We start from the raw sequence: 8,243 nt of genomic DNA, 5'->3' as shown, positions 1-8,243 counted from the left end.
TTCTTGTCTATTAACCAATCGACCCAAATGTTAAAAAGAAAAAAAGAGCTGTTTATCTAGCTCTACTATATCTTACAAGAACAGCTTTGGAAATTTGTGGAAATACCATTTTCCTCTTAATGTTTGCCACCAGATGGTGCCATTGTAATCCATTTGACATTTTCATGATTGGTTGTCGTGACGATGTATGTGCATATTCCTTTTAACTGCTCTCAAAACTGAATATAATGGTAGGTTTGCAAAGTAACCCTGGGTACAAAGCAGTATCCATGTAATCATACAAACCAACATGACTACTATTAATGTACCGTATCACAGGTTGTCAGATTGAATCTGACATCCAGGACTGAGCCATTACTCAGTCACTGAAGTGGAATGAATATATCATCTGTAGCTTCTTTAATATCATCAAATCAAATGTATTTATATATCCCTTCGTACATCAGCTGATATCTCAAAGTGCTGTGCAGAAACCCAGCCTAAAACTCCAAACAGCAAGCAATGCAGGTGTAGAAGCATGGTGGCTCGGAGAAACTCCCTAGAAAGGCCAAAACCTAGGAAGAAACCTAGAGAGGAACCAGGCTATGTGGGGTGGCCAGTCCTCTTCTGGTTGTGCCGGTTGGAGATTATAACAGAACATGGCCAAGATGTTCAAATGTTCAGCATGGTCGAATAATAATAAGGCAGAACAGTTGAAACTGGAGCAGCAGCACAGTCAGGTGGACTGGGGACAGCAAGTAGTCATCATGTCAGGTAGTCCTGGGACATGGTCCTAGGGCTCAGGTCCTCCTAGAGAGAGAAAGAAAGAGAGAATTAGAGAGAGCATATGTGGGGTGGCCAGTCCTCTTCTGGCTGTGCCGGGTGGAGATTATAACAGAACATGGCCAAGATGTTCAAATGTTCATAAATGACCAGCATGGTCGAATAATAAGGCAGAAGAGTTGAAACTGGAGCAGCAGCACGACCAGGTGGACTGGGGACAGCAAGTAGTCATCATGTCAGGTAGTCTTGGGGCATGGTCCTAGGGCTCAGGTCCTCCGAGAGAGAGAAAGAAAGAGAGAATTAGAGAACGCACACTTAGATTCACACAGGACACCGAATAGGACAGGAGAAGTACTCCAGATATAACAAACTGACACTAGCCCCCTGACACATAAACTACTGCAGCATAAATACAGGAGAGATCATCATGCAGAGAAAGAGAATAGGCACTTCATATCCAATGTATTATCAGTTGCAGCACAACATCCATATAATCCTAATATATCACTGTATGGATGACTGTCTCGGTGATGCATCCACATTGGGAGTATAGGCCTACAGCAGTGCACTGTCCTCATACACACTCAGGGGCACCCTTGACATGATTAGCTTTTTGCACCAGATGGCATCCACTTGGTTAATCCTAGTGGAAGCTGAGCTGGATGGCTAGATAGACACTGAGGAAGGGAAAGCAAAGGCACTTGGTTCTCTCCATCCTCAATTGGATGTCCAAGGTTTCCAAAAAGGTATCTGAGCCTGCAGGGCTGCTACTATTGTCCCAAAGTAATTGGATTTTGTCCGGGGGAAGGAAGTCTCATTTGCCAGTCTGAGTCTCCACAAAGATGGCTGTGCCACTGAAAGAGCAGGATCATTATCTGTGAATGTGAACAGTGGTTACTGTTTTCAATCAGGGATGGATGGGACAACGTAGCATGTTGTTGATGTCTCTGTCTTATTGATCTGTCAGCCCTCCGAGGGAGTAAACCCAGCTAGCACATAACATTCTGAAAATGTTTCTTAGAGCTTGGTGAGAGTGTGGTTGTCCCTTCATTACTTTAACAGAACATTTACTTAAAGAACATGGTTACATTTAATGTTGGTAATGTTCTAGGGACATTATCCAACTGGTTTGACATTGGGAATGTTTTCAGATGGTTCGCAGAACATTAAGAAGCAGCATGCTGTGGGAATGTCAATACTTCAGCATAACGTTTCCTCGTGGTTCTATTTAAAGTCATGTTCTCAGAACATTAAGAAGCAACATTATGCTGTAGTAACGTTCAGAGAACATTCTAGGAATGTTATTTAAAAACATATGTTCCATTCTTAGCATCAACTAAACTCTTTGTCCTCTTGTTCAGGTGTGTTGGCCTCGCCCGCTAATCGGCCACACCTGATCTTAATGAGTTCTTGTTTCCTTTGAAATGGGGTATGTTTAAATAGACAAAAATGAACAACTTTATATGTGTAAAAAACCAAGGCACTACCTCCATCCTGGTGGTGCAGTGGACTTATTCCATTGATAGAGAACAGAGGATTCTAGGTTTGAAACTCACTGATGCTGCTGAGGGGGGCGCCGCTCATAATAACGTCTGGTATGGGGTGAATGGAATGGCATGTAACTCACAGAATCCATGTGTTTGGTGTACAGTAGTTGGTACCATTCCACTAATTTCCCTCCAGCTATTACCACAAGCCCATCCTGCCCAATTTAAGGTGCCACCAACCTCCTGTGCTTTCTATAGCTGTATCTCTATGGCGACTACACATTTAGCACATCATGCTGTGAAAACCATATGTTTCTTAGAGCTTGGTTAGAGTGTGGTTGTCCTACGGTTACTTTGCATGCAACCTTTCCACAACTTTCTCGGATTGGTGCAGGATAGTTGCTTGGCTTTAAGGACCTTGACAAAGAAAACGTTATTTACTTGGTATTTCATTAATGTAGCCCTTTAAACTTTTTGATTGGTGTCTAAATTTAAATGCAGCGGCTGTACAGGAACATTCTATACATGACATCAGAGCTCAGGTTCTACGCTTTACAGCTCTGATTGGGTTTTGACTGACAAGAAGTTGCCCCCATCCTTCCTGCTAATTGGGCAGCTTTTGTAAAAGACAAATGTTGTACGAGTGAGGGAAATACTGTAAAAGAAGGGAACTCAATGCATTTTAAAAGATGAGAGGATTATTTTGATATTTTTCACTTTTTTTTCCACACTTTTTTTATTCTGTTTTCTCAGTATCCAATTGGTCGTAACAGTCTTGTTTCATTGCTGCAACTCCCGTACGGACTTGGGAAAGGCGAAGGATGAGAGCCGTGCGTCCTCCGAAATCCAACCCAACCAAGCCACAATGCTTCTTGACACAATGCCCACTTAACCCAGATGCCAGACTCACCAATGTGTCAGAGGAAACACCATACACCTGGCAACCATGTCAGCGTGCACTGAGCCCAACCCGCCACAGGAGTCGCTACTGCGCGATGGGACAAGGACAACCCTGCCGGCCAAACCCTCCCCTAACCCAGACGACGCCAGGCCAAATGTGTGCCGCCCCATGGATCTCCTAGGTTGCAGCCGGCTACGACAGAGCCTGGACTCAAACCCAGAATCTCTAGTGGCACAGCTAGCGATGTAGTGCCTTAGACCACTGCGCCATTCGGGAGGCCAGGGTGTCATTGTCAATGGCACCCTGAGACCACTAAGTAAAAGATGAAAAAATATAACAAAATACAATAGCAAGTACACCACACCAAAACATCACCAACATCACAGACATAATAAATAAGTGACTAAATAAATCAAAAAAGAATTGCACAGCTCGTGAACTAATTTATCATCAGGGATTTAAAATGCCCTAGAGGTACCAGGGAATACAAATGTAATTAATTTTGTAAGTGATTCCAAAAATGTGGAGTGTGAAAACTAAAAGCCCTAAGAACGGGTTTGGTATGTAATTCTTTTATATGTTAGCAATGAAGTTAGGTCAATCAATCAAATGTATTTATAAAGACCTTTTACATCAGCAGATGTCACAAAGTGCTACACAGCTACCAAGCCTAAAACCCCAAACAACAAGCAATGCAGATGTAGAAGCACGGTGGCTAGGAAAAACTCCATAGAAAGGCTGGAACCTAGGAAGAAACCTAGAGAGGAACCAGGCTATGAGGGGTGGCTAGTCCTCTTCTGGCTGTGCCGGATAGAGATTATAACAGAACATGGCCAAGATGTTCAAACGTTCATAGATGACCAGCAGGGTCAAATAATAATAATCACAGTGTTTGCAGAGGGTGCAACAGGTCAGCACCTCAGGAGTAAATGTCAGTTGGCTTTTCATAGCCGATCATTCAGAGTTAGAGACAGCAGGTGGGTAAAGAGAGAGAGTCGAAAACAGCAGGTCCGGAACCAGGTAGCACGTCCGTGAACAGGTCAGAGTTCCATAGCCGCAGGCAGAACAGTTGAAACTGGAGCAGCAGCACGACCAGGTGGACAGCAAGGAGTCATCAGGCCAGGTAGTCCTGAGGAATGGTCCTAGGGCTCAGGTCCTTTGAGAGAAAGATAATTATTCCATTTTTGAAAAAATAATCTTAACCTTTATTTAACTAGGCAATTCAGTTAAGAACAAATTCTTATTTTCAATGATGGCCTAGGAACAGTGGGTTAACTGCCTGTTCAAGGGCAGAGCGACAGATTTGTACCTTGTCAGCTCAGGGGTTTGAACTTGCAACCTTCCCTGCCACCCCAATTAGAGGGAGCATACTTAAATTCACGCAGGGCACCGGATAAGACAGGAGAAAATACTCCAGATATAACAGACTGACCCGAGCCCCCCGACACATAAACTATTGTAGCATAAATACTGGAGGCTGAGACAGGAGGGCTCGTGTGACACTGTGGCCCCATCCGACAATCCCCCCGAACAGGGCCAACCAGGCAGGACCTCACCCACTTTGCCAAAGCACAGCCCCTAAACCACTAGAAGGATATCTTCAACCACCAACTTACTACCCTGAGACAAGGCCGAGTATAGCCCATGAAGATCTCCCCCACGGCATGAACCCGAGGGGGGCACCAAACCTGGACAGGAAGATCACATCAGTGACTCAACCGCCTCAAGTGACGCACCCCTCCTAGCGACGGGATGGAAGAGCACCAGTAAGCCAGTGACTCAGCCCCTGTAATAGGGTTAGAGGCATAGAATCCCGGTAAATTAGGTAAATTGGAAGCTAATGGCAGGGATGCAGGACTGTGTTCCAAACAAAACAACTACAAGCATGCTTGCTCTAGTTCCTCAACGGCACAGCTAGGAGAGCTCAAAAAAGCACCTTATAGTTGAAGAGTCTTCTTTGAGTCATAAAAGTGCATTGAAATTACTTGGGAACTGTGCACACTGTGTCACTTGGAGTCACCAGTTTGACCTCTCACTCAAACCCTTGGGAATTTTTTTGTTTTATGTTGCACCTAACCCAAATTGTCGAAGAATATTCTTATCATATTACTGAAGGTATCCAGAGTATTTTTAGATTTCGTTGTTGACAAATACGGCGAAAAGTACAGTAAATGTAAAATGCACATAAAATCAAAAGTGTCATGTTTGGATTCAGTCTTGTGTCAGGTGAACTGTTGTGTCCTCAGTTTAGTTTAATAATATTTCCATAATCTCCAAACTGTTCCCTTTTAATTGCTATCATGGTTATGTATATGCTTCATATTTCTTCTATGAGACACTTTTCAATTTAGCCCTATCCATATAGGCCAATTCCCACTAGTGTAAAGTGTTAACAGAATGTTTCCTGAAAGTTCAAACATGGTTACATTTAATTTCAAATCTGGTAATGTTCTAGGAACGTTCTCCAACTGGTTTGAATTTAGGCATGTTCTCAAATATTTCAGTGAATGTTAAGAAACAACATTCTTCTGTGGGAATTTCAGTACTTCAGCATAATGTTTCCTGCAGGTTTCCTTGTGGTTCTATTTAAAGTCATGTTCTCAAATAGTTCTGAGAACGTTAAGAAAACTTTCCATGAAAACCACAAGAAAACTTCAGTAATGTTCAGATAACGTTATGAGAAGGTTATTTCAAAACATACATTCAGGTCTCAGCATCAACAAAACTCTATCTTGTTAATTGTGTTCAGGTGAGTTGGCCGCACCCACTAACAGATCTTAATGAGTGCTTGTTTCCTTTGAAATCTGTTTGAATAGACTAAAATTAAAAGCTTTGTATGTGTAAAAAAACAAAAGCTGTGTCACAATAAAGAAAATAGTTTTCATGATTAATGTCTGATTAAGTAAATTAAGTTCCATGTGTCCTATCTGTGCTTGCAGTTCATAAAAGTTAACTCAAAATAAGCTAGCAGTGTTACTAAAAGTCATATTGAAACATTCAGTGAAAGTTTTAAGGAAGTTATTCAAAAACCTCCAAATAACCTATAATTTCTGTTCTCAGAGCGTTAATAAAATCTCACAGGAAAACGTTCAAGGAACCAGAGTAAAACATTCTCAGAACCTCCCTGTAACCTGTAAATAATATTCCTAGAAAAGTCAGGAAACATATGGCTTTGTTCCCACAACAAATGTGAAACCAAAAATGTATATGTTCCCACAACTTCCAAGGAACCAAATGTGCCAGCTGGGTACATCCAGCCAGGAAGCTGTCTCTTCAGGTTGGTCATATGTTGATACTGTTGGTTTAGTCAGTGCTTTGAATGAACACATTCAGGAGGTCTAGTCTTGTAGTCCTAAATGTTTACTGCTATACATTTGCCCCCCTTTCAATTAAGTCTTTGTCCATCCTCCCTCTCATATCCTATATTCATAATTACAACATACTATGCCATTTACAGGCCCTATAGAACAGCATATATAATGACAACATAATGGAATGATTATGATTGTTCTGTTTTACCTTTTTACATAGGATTGAAATGTACTAGATGTCTACCGGTATGTGACTTAGCCTTGCATAGCAAACAGACACCCTGGTAAAAAATGCCATTCCAGCATGAAAAAAAAACAGATCATAATACACAGTCAAATTGCCCCTATTTCTCCTGAAATCACTTCCTTTTCACAGATTTATAAGATAAGAGCTGTGTTTTCCTTTGTGTTCTTCTGTCTGTATTCTAACTCTGTCTCTGTTCTGTGGTGAGGACACCTTGCTCCGGTAGGGAGGACATAAGAGGCCCCTGTGCTGCTGTTTCCATGGGGACCCAACAGCCACTCTACTCTTCAAAAGCGGTCGAGCAGAGCAGAGGTAGCGGGCCCTTTGTGTTGGAGAGGGAGAGAGCAGAACAACACTGGCCAGATGAAAGCACTGCCATCCTTAAACCCAATCATAATTTAGTCATCAGAACAGGAGGGTATAATCAAAATATAGGGGGGAGATGGATGGGAGAAACAGACAGAGAGAAAAGAGATATAGATAGATAGAGTGGAGTGGAGTGCGTGGGTCAAGAAACGAGAGAGGGAAAGAGTGCTGTTAGATGGAAAAATTAGGGGGATACGGATAGAAATGGTCTTGTTCTTGATGTTGATACTCAACCTTATTTGCAATGTCAATCTTGTATCCAGGCAGCGCACTTAGATTGAAGGTTTTGTTGTGTCTTGCTGGATACAGACACTGTGGGAGGACGATAACATATAATATGTATTATTGTATACACAAATAAAATCACTATGTGACAAATTTGCATTTATACTTTACTTGGTGAATGAACAATAGTTCCTTTAAGTCTCTGAAGGAAGCAACCAATACCATTCACTGTTAGTAGTGTCCGTGCTACAATTGTGTTCGATGCCGTGATGTCCTTGAGGTTATCACATTATATACTGCTCTATTAATGTGTATATTATTTCAATATAATCCCATTGCAAAGGGTATTTATCCATTATACTATTGAGCTATCAAACAGAACTACAAGTCCTTCTCTGCCTTCTCCAGCATCTCTCCCAAAAGCAGCTAGGCCTAATCCCTGACTGCCATAATTGACTCTCCTCTCAGAACAAAAAAAAGAGAGGAGAGTTTGCTGGGACAAATAGAATTGAGCAGGAATTCACATGCAGCTCTATGTAGGTCATGCACAATACGGTGTCTGCAAGTTTACACCTGGGGCTCATAGCACCATTATCCCACAACAATGCTTCGGAGAGGAACTTATTTGAGCCCATTAGCCCGGGCCAGTCCCCCTCATTAGAGAAGGCTTTTTAAATGAGCCTAGACAATAAGCACACAGAAAGGGTACAGTGGAGCGCTGAGGGACCGAGTGAGGGGAGGGGAGGTCGGAGGTTTAGCCAGAGAGCTCACGATAATTACTGTGTTTCTCTCTCTGGCCTGAAAGAGACTTGAATAATGTTTCTCTTTCTGTGGGGCAAGCACAATGGACGCTGGGTAGCTTCAAGGACCGTTAGCTCAGCCCTATTAGGAAAAAATATGCTCTGTTCTCTTTCCTCCACCCCTCCACTCAGATTCGTCATTAGAGA

This window comes from Oncorhynchus gorbuscha, linkage group LG09, assembly GCF_021184085.1.
Source record: "Oncorhynchus gorbuscha isolate QuinsamMale2020 ecotype Even-year linkage group LG09, OgorEven_v1.0, whole genome shotgun sequence".
NCBI classification, from domain to species: Eukaryota; Metazoa; Chordata; class Actinopteri; order Salmoniformes; family Salmonidae; genus Oncorhynchus; species Oncorhynchus gorbuscha.
The sequence above is the reverse complement of the archived record's forward strand: the minus strand, read 5'-3'. Positions refer to the sequence as shown.